Raw genomic sequence first — 15,424 nt, forward strand, 5'->3', positions numbered from 1 at the left:
GAGTGCCATGATTTCAGATCTGAAATTATTATGTTGTCACCAATATATGTGTGTTTTAGATCTGATCTTGCAAGTTCTAGTTACCTACTATGTGTTATGATCCGGCAACCCCGGAGTGACAATAACCGGAACCACTCCCGATGATGACCATAGTTTGAGGAGTTCATGTGTTCACCAAGTGCTAATGCGTTGTTCCAGTTCTTTATTAAAAGGAGAACCTTAATATCCCATAGTTTCCTTTTGGACCCCGCTGCCACGGGAGGGATGGACAATAGATGTCATGCAAGTTCTTTTCCCTAAGAACGTATGATGACACACGGAATGCATGCCTACATCACATTGACGAACGGGAGCTAGCCACATATCTCTCCGTGTTATAACTGTTGCATGATGAATATCATCCAAACGAATCACCGACCCATTGCCTACGAGTTCGTCCCACTGCTGTTGTTACTTGTTTTGCTCTACTGCTGTTACTTGCTCTGCACTGCTGCTATTACTATTGTTGCTACTTGCTACTTCTGTTACTACTGTCGCTTGCTCTGCTGCTACTTGCTACTGTTGTTACTTGCTACCGCTGTCACTACTGTTGTTCCTTGCCACTGTTGTTACTCGTTACACTGCTGCTACCTGCTACAATTCTGGTTCGCTAGGCTTTGACAGGAAAAGACAATTTCCGTCAACGGGCAAATTCTGGCGCCATTGATATGAACGTAAGAAATAGTCTGCCGTGTCAACAAATCGTTTCTGACACCGTTGTTATCATACTACTTTGCTGCTGATACTTTCTTGCAGATACTAATGTTTCAGGTGTGGTTGAATCTGACACATTCAACTTCTAATACTCGAGAGTATTCTCTCACCTCCTGACTGGCGTACCAACAAATTTGGGTCGAATACTCTACCCTCGAAAACTGCCACGAACCCACGTGCTGGTGGGCCATTGCAAGACAATTGCTAATTGTTGAGCAACTGGGAGCAGTTCTGGCTCTGTTGTCGCGAAGGCATCAAGTCAGGGACTCATCAACAACATTCTTCTAGTGTCGTTGCCGGGGACTCCTAAGCAGCATTTTTCTGGCGCCGTTGCCGGGGAAGGTGTTGCTATATTCTCTAAGTCACGTGGGATTTACATATGCTGATCACTATGAAGAATCTGAAGGTTCCAAAAACCAAAGTCTTGCCCTCAACTACGAGGGGAGGTAAGGAACTGCCATCTAGCTCTGCACTTGATTCACCTTCGGTTATGAGTAAGTTTGCGACATCACCTCCTGCTAGAAATCTTGATATGTCGCCTGTGCTTGATGATGCTTATGATGCTACTACTAGAGATGCTATGCTTGATACTGTGCCTGATGATGTTATGCTTGATACTGCTAGAGATGTTATGCCTGATACTGCTAGAGATGCTATGCCTGATACTGCTTTTCCTGATGATGCTAGAGATGCTATTTTGCCTGATGATGATATGCTTGATACTGCTAGAGATACTACTTTGCCTGATGTGCCACTAGGGGTATTCCTTGATGCTCATATTGCTAGAGTTACTGCCAATGCTCGTGATGCTTCCGAAACTACCGATACTATTGAGATAGAACCTGCTTTTGCTCCTGCTAGATCTAGCTCTCCTAGATATGAATTTCCTGATATACCTGAGGGTTACATTATGGAGGGAGAGATAGATGAGGATTTTCTTGCGTGTAAGGATGCCTATGATGCTGAGAAATTACTTCTCAAGTGGAAGAAAAAATCTCTGAAAGCTAGGATGAAATACGACCCGAAGTTTGCCACTTCACCTATCTTTATCACCGATCAGGATTATGAATTCTCTATCGATCCTGAGATAATCTCTCTAGTCGAATCTGATCCTTTCCACGGTTATGAATCTGAGACGGTCGTAGCCCATCTTACCAAACTACATGATATAGCTACCCTTTTCACTAGTGAGGAGAAGATCCACCACTACTATATCCTTAAGTTGTTTCCTTTCTCTCTAAAGGATGACGCTAAAACCTGGTTCACTTCTCTTGCTCCTGGATGTGTGAGTTGTCCCCAAGATATGGTCTATTACTTCTGTGAGAAATATTTCCCTGCCCATAAGAAGCAAGCTGCCTTGCAGGAAATATACAACTTTGCTCAACTCAAAGAAGAGAGTCTCCCACAAGCTTGGGGGAGGCTCGTTCAGCTATAGAATGCTTTGCCTGATCACCCCCTTAAGAAGAACGAGATACTTGATATCTTCTATAACGGACTTACCGATGCTCTAGAGATCATCTAGATAGTTGTGCCGGTTGTGTTTTTAGGGAACGAACTGTAGAACAAGCTGAGACTCTACTGAATAACATCTTGATCAACGATAATGCTTGGACTATTCCCGAACCACCTCCTAAGCCAACTCCGACGAAAAGAGGTATTCTATTCCTCAGTCCCGAAGATATGCAAGAGGCCAAGAAATCTATGCAAGAGAAAGGCATTAGATCTGAAGATGTCCAAAATCTGCCACCTATCGAAGAGATCCATGGTCTCGATAACCCGATATAGGTAGTGGAAGTAAATTCTCTACGTAGGTTTGATGAGAGTGATACTCCTTTTGATAAACCTGCTAGCCTATGCTTTGATGAATTTGACAACTTTGTTGCCAAACAACAGAGTTTCAATGATTATGTTAGCAGACATTTGGAACAAAGTACTCGTATGCTTAGTCATTTAAGTGCTTGTGTAGACAGGAATGTCAATGATCGGAAGCTTCTGAGTAAACATGCCTCTATGATTACTACTCAGGTAGAACAAGTACTTAATGCTCAGAATGAGCTGCTCAATGAATTAAATGACAACTCTGTCACAGTCATTACTAGAGGAGGCAAAATGACTCAGGAACCTTTGTACCATGAGGGTCATCCTAAGAGAATTGATCAAGATTCTCAAGGAATTAATGCAGATGCACCCAGTCATCCTAAGGAGAAGAAGAAGGATGATAGAAACCTGCATGTTAGTTCACCAAATACTGTCACACCTAAAGAACCAAATGATATTTCTGCGTCTGATGCAGAAACACAATCTGGGGATGAACATGAACCTGGTTACAATATGGACAGTGATGTTCATACTGATGCTCAACCTAGCAATGGTGAGGATGTGGAGATTGAACCTACGGTTAATCATGATAACCCACAACCTAAGAGATACGATAAGAATGACTTCACTGCTAGGAAGCATGGTAAAGAAAGAGAACCATGGGTTAAGAGACCTATGCCCTTTCCTCCTAAGCCATCCAAGAAAAAGGATGATGAGGATTTTGAGCGCTTTATTGAAATGATAAGACCCGTCTTTCTGCAGATGCGGTTAGTTGATATGCTCAAAATGTCTCCGTATGCCAAGTACATGAAAGATATCGTGACCAATAAACGGAAGATACCAGATCTTGAGATCTCCACCATTCTTGCCAATTACACTTTCAAAGGTGGAACTCCTAAGAAACTTGGTGATCCCGGAGTGCCCACTATACCTTGCTCCATTAAAGGAAACTACGTAAGAACTGCCTTATGTGACCTTGGAGCCGGAGTTAGTGTTATGCCTATCTCTCTTTATCGTAGACTTGAACTGGATAAGTTGACACCCACTGAAATCTCTGTGCAAATGACCGACAAATCAACTGCTTTCCCTGTTGGCATTTGCGAGGGTGTGCCTGTTGTGGTTGCTAACACCACTATCTTAACAGACTTTGTTATCTTGGATATTCCCGAGGACGATGCCATGGTTGTCATCCTCGGAAGACCCTTTTTAAACACTGCAGGGCTGTTATAGATTGCAACAAAGGCAATGTCACTTTCCATGTCAACGGTAATGAGCATACCGTGCACTTTCCGAAGAAACAATATCAAGTACATTGCATCAGTGCTATCGAAAAAACTTCATCGATTCTTATTGGGAGCTATGAATGCCCTATTCCTCGTGTCAAGATGAAGTATGAATTGCTTGTTGGGGGAGATTCATATCCCCATTGAGGTAACTTAGTGGCTATTCGAAAATTCTCCATTCTCTCTTGCGATTCGAGAAAGTTTTGTCATAAGGATTTGATCAACCCCATTGACGGATTTCCTTCGATGACAATGAAATGGATGAATCAAAGAGTCACATACCTCTGTTTTAAGCTTTCAGTTTCTTTTGCTTAGAAGAAAAATGATAGGTTTAGTTTAGTTTTTCTTGTTTTCTGTTTTAGCGTCCCGGAGAAAAATACCCCGAAAATAAAAGTTCTCCGATGGTCCTGAAAATCTAGTATGATTTTTTCTGGAATATTTGAAAAATACTGGAACAGAGAGCTGGCCTGGGGGCCACCCCAGTGGGCCACAAGCCCTGTCACCGCGGGCTACCCCCCTAGCCGCGGGAAGCAAGCTTGTGGGGCCCAGAGGGGCCCCCTCCACTCATTCCAGCTCCCATCCTCTTCTTCTTCTTCGAGAAAAAATTGTTTCGCAGCTCAAACCCGTGTTCTTGCTCATTTGGCTGCGATTTTCGATCTCCTTGCTCAAAGCATCATTCTCCGAACCATTTTGGGGAAATTACTCCTTGGTAAGTGACTCCTCCGTTGGTCCAATTAGTTTTTTCTCTAGTGCTTTATCCTTCACGTATTCTTGCTACCTTGGTGACCCTGTTCTTGAGCATGAAATGTTGATTTTAGCTGGTCCCAAGTAATTTTAGCTCGTGATACGGTCTCTGGGCACTAGTAGGAATAGTTGCTACGAGTTGGGTTAATCCTTACTCACTTTTCTTTCAGAATTTTTCAAAGCTAGAAAAGGAAAAAGATGAGGATGTTCTTGAGAGGATCTTCAAGCCGTAACCCCAAAGAGGATGAGAAGAACCTCCCCAAGTATGTGGTTCCTCGAGTCACGGAAGTTCGAGCTTGCGAGTGGCTAAGTGATGAATTTTTACGCGCCACCGGGCTTTATGAAGACTTTTATCACTTGGTGGAGAACGCAGGTCTTACCACGTTCGTTGAAGATAAGTGCTCACAATAGCTCCTCCTCACCAATATTTTCGTTCAAAGCTTCAAATTTTATCCGAGGAAGAATCATCCCATGGTTGAGTTCATGTTGTACGATATCCCCCAGTGCATGACACTACAGGAAATTTGCAATGCATGCAAATTACCTTATATTGGGGATATTCATGATCCTCGTCCACTGGACCTTGAAGATTTCATAGGTACTATTGTTGTTGGAGAGGAGAGAGGAGTGTGTCGCGCTAGAATTGCTAGCATACATTTTCCTATGCTTCGGTACTTCTCTTTATTTGTGGGAAAATGTTTGATTGGCCGTGGGGAGGCTGGATCACTTAGCTCTCGAGACCTTGCGGTCTTGCGCGAAGGCCTTTATAGCACTAAGACTTATAGCCTAGGTGTTATAGTAGCTCAGCAGTTGAACACAAACCGTTCCAAAGGTGTCGTCTATGAAGGTATCTATGCTACTCGTCTTGCTAGGCACTTTGAGATACCTATTAGACATCGCGGGGAAGAAGAGATGCTTCTTCCTGAGAAATATCTGGATTATGACAGCATGGTTCGCCATGATTTTCTGGATAGAGATGCTAGTAGACGGATGATTTATAACCTGGTATTTAGTCAAGGTACTCGAGAGACTATTACTTTGCCTGCTCCTTCTTTGTTCGATCTTCACGTAGGCAGGTACACTATTATGCCCTCGGACATCTACGCATATTGGGGCTTAGCCTAACCATAGGTGCCCGTGCCCGAGCCGCCAGTCGAGTACCAGACGCCAGTCTATCTGTGGGAGCCAGAGGAGCTCACACAGCAGTGGCATCCATAGTCCGCTCCGGAATATCCCAGACCTGGTTATTTCCCGCCTTGGGAGTAGACCAAGCCAAGCCAAAAGCCTAAGCTTAGGGGAGTACGTGTTCTCACCGACCTTACATTCATGCTTATGCTTTTACTTTGTTCTCGGTGTTCACACTTTGCCACTGTATTATCCATGCTAGTTTATTTTTGTTTTCTTGTTTTCTTGTTTTTTTGTCCTTTTGAGAAAACCCAAAAAGATTTTCCTTTCTTCTTTTGCTTGTTGGGAGTTTTCCCGTGTAAATAGTTTTCTTTTTCTTTGGGTCAAGGTAGAAGATATTGGTTACAATGTTTAGTGGCTCTTGCATGCATACATGTTTAGCTTTCAAAGAGCCATATTACTTTGTCTTCTACTTTGTGTTTGCCTGCAGATTCAGCTTAGTCCATTTCACGAGCACGCTTATTATTGTTCACATTGTTCGATCGTGCACGTGAAAGGCAACAATGATGATATGTGATGAAGTAACTTAGACTGGAAAAGCTGGTATGAACTCTATCTATTTTGTTTTTTGTAAATATGACTAGCTTGTCGTCCCAGATTCAGCTTTGTTGTGAGAGAACCATGTTTGCAGTGACAACTTAGAGATCATAGTTTCTGATGCCATGCTTATTTAGCTAGGAGCTTATAATGGTTTGTCTTGAATGCCAACATAGATTTTGAGATGACTATGATTTAGTATGATAGGATGGTATTCTCCTTTGAATGATTCAAGTGGCTTGACTTGGCGCATGTTCATGCATGTAGTTGAAACAAAATCAACATAGCCTCTATGATGTTCGTGTTCATGGTGATTTATATCATGTTCATGCTTGCATTCCATGTTAGTCAAACTCATTGTATCTTGATGACTGTTGTCGCTCTCTAGTTGGTCACTTCCCAAACTTTTGCTAGCCTTCACTTGTACTAAGCGGAATACTGCTTGTGCATCCACTTCCATAAACCCAAAAGTATTTCCATGAGAGTCCACCATACCTACCTATTTGCGGTATTTACCTGCCGTTCCAAGTAAATTTGCATGTGCCATTCTCTAAACCTTCAAGAAATAATCTGTTTTACATGCCCGAACCGCTCATGTGGTGAGAGGGGGCTATTGGTATCTTCCATGTTAGGCGTGTTATCCTCAACATGTGTTTATTCACTGTCATTCACGAGAAAGGGGCCGGTAATTGGAATGCCTAGTTCCACGCTTAAATTGAAAACATAACTGTAAAACAAGACTCTCCCTGGATATATGTTAGTATGGAAGGTACCCGAGGATTTGGCTAGCTGTGGAGTGTGATTGATTGGTGGTGGGGGAGTTAAAACTTTACTTTTCTGTTTGGGAACCGCCTATAGCATGAGTAGCGTGGAAGATATTGAGAACTCTTGGTCATTGCGTTGACAATAAAAGCATGCCACCCAAAATTATTTGTCTCTGTTTTCAAAGCTTGAGCTCTGGCACCTCTGCAAATCAATGCTTCCCCCTGGGAAGGGCCTGTCTATTTATTTTCATGTTGAGTCATCCTCTTCTTATATAAGCACCAATTAGAGAGCACATCTGTCCCTTTTATGCTTTGCTTTTGATTGATATTGAGTATGACTATGACTGGATCTTTGTTGCTATGAATTACAATGTTACTGAATGTTGTCTTTCTCTTTCAGTTCGTCAACTGAGTTGCTTGAGGACAAGCAAGGTTTTAAGCTTGGGGTAGTTTGACACGTCTCCATCGTATATACTTTTCCAAACTCTTTTTCCCTTGTTTTGGACTCTAATTTGCATGATTTGAATGGAACTAACCCGGACTGACACTGTTTTCAGCAAAATTGCCATGGTGTTGTTTTTGTGCAGAAATGAAAGTTCTCGGAACGTCCTGAAAATTTACGGAGATTTTTTCTGGAAAATATGAAAAATACCTGCGCAAAGATCCACCGGAGGGGATGGGCCAGTGGGCCACAAGCCCTGTTGCCGCGGCCACCCCCCTGGCCGCGGCAACCACGCTTGTGTGGTCCACGTGGTTCTACCGCCCCCAAACTCAGCTCTAAAAATTCACTTTCGCCCAGAAAAAAAATCAGAAGAGAAGATTTCGTCGCGTTTGCGATACGGAGGCGCCGCCACATCATGTTCTTCATCTCGAGGACACATATGGAGTCTGTTTTTGGCTCCGGAGAGGGGAAATCGTCACCATCGTCATCAACAACCTTCTTCCCTCTCCAATTCCATGAAGTTCTTCATCGTTCGTGAGTAATCTATTCATAGGCTCGCTGGGTGGTGATGAGTAGGATGAGATCTATCATGTAATCGAGTTAGTTTTGACGGGGATTGATCCCTAGTATCCACTATGTTCTGAGATTGATGTGGCGACTACTTTGCCATGCTTAATGCTTGTCACTAGGGCCCGAGTGCCATGATTTCAAATCTGAAATTATTATGTTGTCACCAACATATGTGTGTTTTAGATCCGATCTTGCAAGCTGTAGTTACCTACTATGTGTTATGACCCGGCAACCCCAGAGTGACAATAACCGGAACCACTCCCGGTGATGACCATAGTTTGAGGAGTTCATGTGTTAACCAAGTTCTAATGCGTTGTTCCGGTTCTTTATTAAAAGGGGAACCTTAATATCCCGTAGTATCCTTTTGGACCCCGCTGCCACGGGAGGGATGGGCAATAGATGTCATGCAAGTTCTTTTCCCTAAGCACGTATGACTCCACACGGAATGCATGCCTACATCACATTGACGAACGTGAGCTAGCCACATATCTCTCCATGTTATAACTGTTGCATGATGAATATCATCCAAACGAATCGCCGACCCATTGCCTACGAGTTCGTCCCACTGTTGTTGTTACTTGTTTTGCTCTGCTGCTGTTACTGCTATTACTTGCTCTGCACTGCTGCTGTTACTATTGTTGCTACTTGCTACTTCTGTTACTACTGTCGCTACTTGCTACTTCTGTTACTACTGTCGCTTGCTCTGCTGCTACTTGCTACTGTTGCTACTTGCTACCGCTGTCACTACTGTTGTTCCTTGCCACTGTTGTTACTCGTTACACTGCTGCTACCTGCTACAATTCTGGTTCGCTCCGCGTTGACGGGAAAAAACAATTTCCGTCAACGGGCAACTTCTGGCGCCATTGATACGACCGTTAGAAATAGTCTGTCGTGTCAACAGATCATTTCTAACACCGTTGTTATCATACTACTTCGCTGCTGATACTTTGCTTGCAGATACTAATCTTTCAGGTGTGGTTGAATGTGACACATTCAGCTGCTAATACTCGAGAGTATTCTCTCACCTCCTGACTGGCGTACCAACAGATTTGGGTCGAATACTCTACCCTCGAAAACTGCCGCGAACCCACGCGCTGGTGGCCATTGCAAGACAATTGCTAATTGTTGAGCAACTCGGAGCAGTTCTGGCTCTCTTGTCCCGAAGGCATCAAGTCAGGGACTCGTCAACAACATTCTTCTAGTGTCGTTGCCGGGGACTGCTAAGCAGAGAGGGAGGGGATAGCCTTGAGGGACAAGGCACTCAAGGTGCGCCGGCCGCCAGGAGGAGGAGGACTCCTCCTCCAATTCAGTTTGGGAAGGAGGAGTCCTTCTCTTCCTTCCCACCTCCCTCTTTCCGTTTTATTTTTATTTTCTTTCGGTATTTTCTTATGTGGCGCCATAGCCCTCTTGGGCTGACTCCACAAGCCCAATAAGGACTTGTGGCACCACCCTAGGGCCTTGGGCTCACTCCCGGGTGGGTGGGCCCCTCCCGGTGAACACCCGGAACCCATTCGTCACTCCTGGTACACTGTCGGAATTGCCCGACACTTTTCGGTGACCAAATGAAACCATCCTATATATCAATCTTCGTTTCCGGTCCATTCTGGAAACCCTCGTGACGTCTGTGATATCATCTGGGACTCCGAACAACGTTCGGCAACCACACATATAACTCAACTATACTAAAACATCATCGAACCTTAAGTGTGCAGACCCTGCGGGTTCGAGAACTATGTAGACATGACCCGAGGCACTCATCGGTCAATATCCAATAGCGGGACCTCGATGCCCATATTGGATCCTACATATTCTTCGAAGATCTTATCGGTTGAACCTCAGTGTCAAGGATTCATATAATCTTGTATGTCATTCCCTTTGTCCTTCGGTATGTTACTTGCCCGAGATTCGATCGTCGGTATCCGCATACCTATTTCAATCTCGTTACCGGCAAGTCTCTTTACTAATTCCGTAGTACAAGTTCCCGTGACTCACACTTAGTCAGATTGCTTGCAAGGCTTGTGTCTAATGTTGTATTACCGAGTGGGCCCCGAGATACCTCTCCGTCTTGATCCATACTAACTCAACGGACACCTTCGGAGATACCTCTAGAGCACCTTTATAGTCACCCAGTTAAGTTGTGACGTTTGATGCACACAAGGTATTCCTCCGGTGCCAGTGAGTTATATGATCTCATGGTCATAGGTACAAATATTTGACACACAAAAAACAATAGCAATAAAACGACACGATCAATATGCTACGTTCATAGTTTGGGTCTAGTCCATCACATGATTCTCCTAATGATGTGATCCAATTATCAAGTGACAACACTTGCATATAGTCAGAAAACCTTGACTATCATTGATCAATTAGCTAGCCAACTAGAGGCTTGCTAGGGACATTGTTTTGTCTATATATCCACACATGTACCTATGTTTTCATTCAATACAATTATAGCATGGATAATAAATGATTATCTTTAAACAGGAAATATATTAATAACTATTTATCATTGCCTCTAGGGCATATTTCCATCAGATAATTCAACTATACCGAAACATAACTGAACCTTAAGTGTGCAGAACCTGCGGGTTCGAGAACTATGTAGACATGACCGAGACACTCTCCGGTCAATAACCAATAGCGGGACCTGGATGTCCATATTGGTTCCTACATATTTTTGCGAAGATCTTTATCGGTTGAACCTCCATGTCAAGGATACAATTAATCTCGTATAACATTCCTTTTGTCCTTCGGTATGTTACTTGCCCGAGATTTGATCGTCGGTATATTTATACCTATTTGAATCTCGTTACCGGAAAGTCTCCTTACTCGTTCCGTAATACAAAATCCCGTGGTTAACTCTTTAGTCACATTGCTTGCAAGGGTTGTTGTCATGTTGTATTACCGAGTGGGCCTCGAGATACCTCTCCGTCCTACGGAGTGACAAATCCCAGTCTTGATCCATGCAATCTCAACGGACACCTTCGGAGATACGTGTAGAGCACCTTTATGGTCACCCAGTAACGTTGCAATGTTTGATACACACAAGGTATTCTTTGTGTGTCATTGAGTTACATGATCTCATGGTCATAGAAACATACACTTGACATGCAGAAAAACAGTAGCAATAAAACAACACGATGACATGCTACGTTCATAGTTTGGGTCTTGTCCATCACATCATTCTCCTAATGATGTGATCCCGTTATCAAGTGACAACCCTTGTCTATGGCCAGGTTACCTTGACCATCTTCAATCAATGGGCTAGTCCACTAGAGGCTTACTGGGGACAGTGTGTTGACTATGTATCCACATGTATCTGAGTTCCTATTCAACACAATTGTAGCATGGATAATAAACGATTATCTTGCACAAGGAAATATAATAATAACTATTTTATTATTACCTCTGGGCCATATTTCCAAGAAGTTCACCACGCATCACGTAGTGTACACCCACATGAGGGGGAAGGACCTCTCGGTGGTGTACACAAACGAGCCGGTCTCGGTGGAGAGATCCATCCAAACTATGGAGCAGTTGCTTGCTAATGGACAAGTACCAAGTGGTCGCCTTCGACCTCGAGTTCACCAGCGGTCGTGTCGGGCAAGATTAGATGGTTGTCATCGCCTAGTTGTGCATGCGACATGACGTCCTCATCTACCACTACCACCTGGACACAAGGTCTTGCGAGCGTTTTGCGAGGTTTATCAATAGTGCCGACTATAGTTTTGCTATGGTGGACACCACCAACGGTCTAAAAGTGCTCGGCTTTTTGGGCTTGACCTGCCAGAATCTTGTCAACATCTGTGACCACTACAAGGTCTGGGGCAGCCTCAATAATAAACAGAACTTCCTGGTTGATCTCCCCTCGGACATCATCGACCCCTACTACATGAAGATGAAGGATGAGAGCAAGAAGGACAAGAACGCGTGGCACAATGCTTGGGATCGGAGTGTGGATGAAGAACACATCAAGTACCCGGCCAAGGATATGTACACAAGCTACGAGATATCCAGGCAGATCGTTGACATGAGGAAGTGTCTTCATCCTGACCCAGACAAGGGATCAAGCCATAGAGAAGTGGCAGAAGCGTCACAACAAGTAGATGACTAGATGATCATTTCTCCTAGCTTAGAATGCATGCAATTGTGTACTAAGGTGTGTGAAAATTAGTTGTATAGTCATTTATGTAATTGGATGTTTATTTTAGTTATATATATGTTCTTCTTCTATAGACAGAGCAAATCACACAGTTTATTAGCAGTAATTGTCTGTGTTATTATCGGTCTTCGCACACATTTCTGATTCGGACTTGTTTGTCGCGTATCACACACATCTTGTTCAGTTGAACTGTTTCTGTTGTCTTCACTGATCGCAAACAGTTCATCCGAGTGAACTGTATGCCCTACATCGCACACACCTTGATCTGGCTCACCATTTCTGTTGTATTGCCTAATCACAGACAGTTCATCCGAGTGAACTGTATGCCATATATCACACACGCCCTCATTTGGCTGACTGTTTCTGTTGCTTGTATAATGGCAAACCATTCATATGGATTAACCGTCTGCCACGCATCACACATGCAGCTCTGATCTGAATCATGTTTGATGTCTGCGCCATCGCACACAGTTTGTATCATTTTTTACGGTTTTCTTACAGCATCGTTTGCGATTAATGCATCCATACAGTTTGATTGAAGGGCCTCTGATTGTAGTGTCACATTTGGACCATCCTACGGTAGTGTAAGGAGGTTTGCATGAGATAGAGTGTATCATGTCATGGGGTTTGGATGCACGGGCTAGGTTCACACCGATCCTCGAGATGATAATGGGCGATGCACGGTACCGAAGAGGCTAGCAAAATATGACGAGGTGAGATTGCGTATGTCCATGGATCTGCATTAGTCATAAAGAACTCACATACTATTGAAAAGTTTCATTTGTCTTATCATGAATCAAAGCACTACTCACCTGTCCCTAGGTAGGAGGTTGGGAGGAGTAAACCATCGCACGCCTCCGACCCGAAACAACACTAGGATTTCGACGAGGAATAAGAATGCTCACATATAATCACTGTGAATTTTACCAATACTTAGACAAAAGGAAAGTTAACACCTCTTAATAGCGATGCTCCTACAAACTGACAACCATGTACTCATACCATTTCACATTACCACATTAATATCATTAACTTAAAATTTCTCTTTTAAGTGATACATGAAGGTTTTGATTATCACTCATTGAATACCTATTACTTTTGGACTAATTCTAAAACCTATGCAATTACCTTGCTATTTTAACTCTAAAAGATATATAAGTGAAGAATGAGGGTGTAATTATTTCTATAAAACCTACTCGACGTCGTGCTTAGAAAGATACAAGTGAAGTACTAGAGCAACTGCCAAGCTCAAATGATATAAGTGAAGCACAAAGAGTATTCTAACAAATTATGGTAAAAGTGTGTATATCTCAAATATGTGTGTCCAGAAAACAATGATTGTGGCAAACTAAAATAAAATCAAGCAAAAAATTATGCTGCAAGCAAAACTCATATCGTGTGCTGAATAAAAATATAGCTCCAAGAGACATACCGATGGTTCAGGACGAAAGAGGGGATGCCTTCCCGGGACATCCCCAAGCTTAGACGCTTGAGTCTTCCTAGAATATTACCTTGGCGTGCCTTGGGCATCCCCAAGCTTAGGCTCTTGTTTCTCCATATTCTTTTTCATCATGATAACACCCAAAACTTAAAAACTTCAATCACACAAAACTTAACTAAACTTCGTGAGATCCGTTAGTATAAGCAACATATCAAATACATTAGGTCCTCTTATAAATTAATGCATATTTCATTATTGCATAATAGGTACTTTATTACAACTTATCCATGTCTTATACCACCCAATACAATCCATAGCATCATCAAAACAAGCAAACTATGCAAGCAAAAATAGAATTTGTTTAAAATAGAACAGTCTGAAACGAACTGTACTATAGCCATACTTATGTAACTATGAAAATTTCTAGTAAAATAGGACAACTATAAGTATTTTTATAACAACACTCTCTAAAAAATTATATCAACAATACGGTCCAGTAAAATCAGAGAAATTCTATACTGGACGCTGAAGTTTCTGTTTTTGCACCATATCAATTCTACTTATCATGTAAGTCATCCCAAAAGCTTTACTTGACACAAATACTAATTTAAACATAAAATCACAATTATTACATAGGCAATAATAATGTAATGACACACAAATATAAATTAAAAAATCAAAATAAAATATAACTATTGGGTTGCCTCCCAACAAGCGTTGTTATTTTATTCCCTTAGCTAGGCACAATGCATGATATCAAGTGTTGTCATCTTTGACACTCCGCCCATAAGTAGATGTCATGATAGATTGATAAGGTGGTTTAATTCATTTCCTAGGGAAGTGTTCCATCCCCTTCTTTAGTGGGAATTGAAATCTTATGTTTCCCTCTTTCATATCAATAATTGCACCTATTGTGCATAGAAAAGGTCTACCACGTATAATTGGACAAGTAAAATTGCATTCATTGTCAAGCACAATAAAATATACACGCACATAATTCTTATTTTCAATAGTGATAACATCATTTATTCTACCTAGATATTTTTTAATGGTAGAATCCGCAAGATCTATGGCGCGTCGCAGTGGCAAGTGCCACCTGACCACTTCGGGCGTGTGCGGGCACGCATCGCTAAAAGCAGGAGAAAGGCAGAGAGGAGGGGCCGATGCGGCGCTGGCACCGGCCATCGAGGCGGTCAAAGCTAGACAGCTTGTGGGGGTGAGTCCTGGCGGGGGCTGGCCTCCCTTGGTGCGGGCGTGCAGTATGGCATGACCAGAGTGTAGTTTTTTGCATGCCACAACATGCTGGCACGCTCTTGCATACCCCCACCGTGTCCACTAGTGTTTGGGGGCTTTGGAGATGCCCCATAGATACTTTGGAGCCAATGAGAGAAGTGGAGGTCAAAGGAAAAGTAAGAGGCAGCCTCTACAAGGGATGAACCAGAAAAGGAATTGAGAATTTTGTCCTCCTCCCATTGAATTAGAGTCAGGGATCTTGGCTGCAGATGTGGGGCTGAACAATAAACTTGTGATAAAAGTTTGGAGTGAAGGAAGAAAGTAGAAGGGGTGAAAGCAGTTGTTATACTAAATCACCAGAAGGTGATTGATGCTGGTTTGAGCAAGATAAACCTCACCAAATGTAGTGACAATTAACAGGATTAAATGATGGGTAAAAATAGTAGGATTCACCAAGTTTGAGCTGATTTGAGCAAGGTTGACAATGTA

This window comes from Hordeum vulgare, chromosome 1H, assembly GCF_904849725.1.
Source record: "Hordeum vulgare subsp. vulgare chromosome 1H, MorexV3_pseudomolecules_assembly, whole genome shotgun sequence".
Classification (NCBI taxonomy): Eukaryota; Viridiplantae; Streptophyta; class Magnoliopsida; order Poales; family Poaceae; genus Hordeum; species Hordeum vulgare.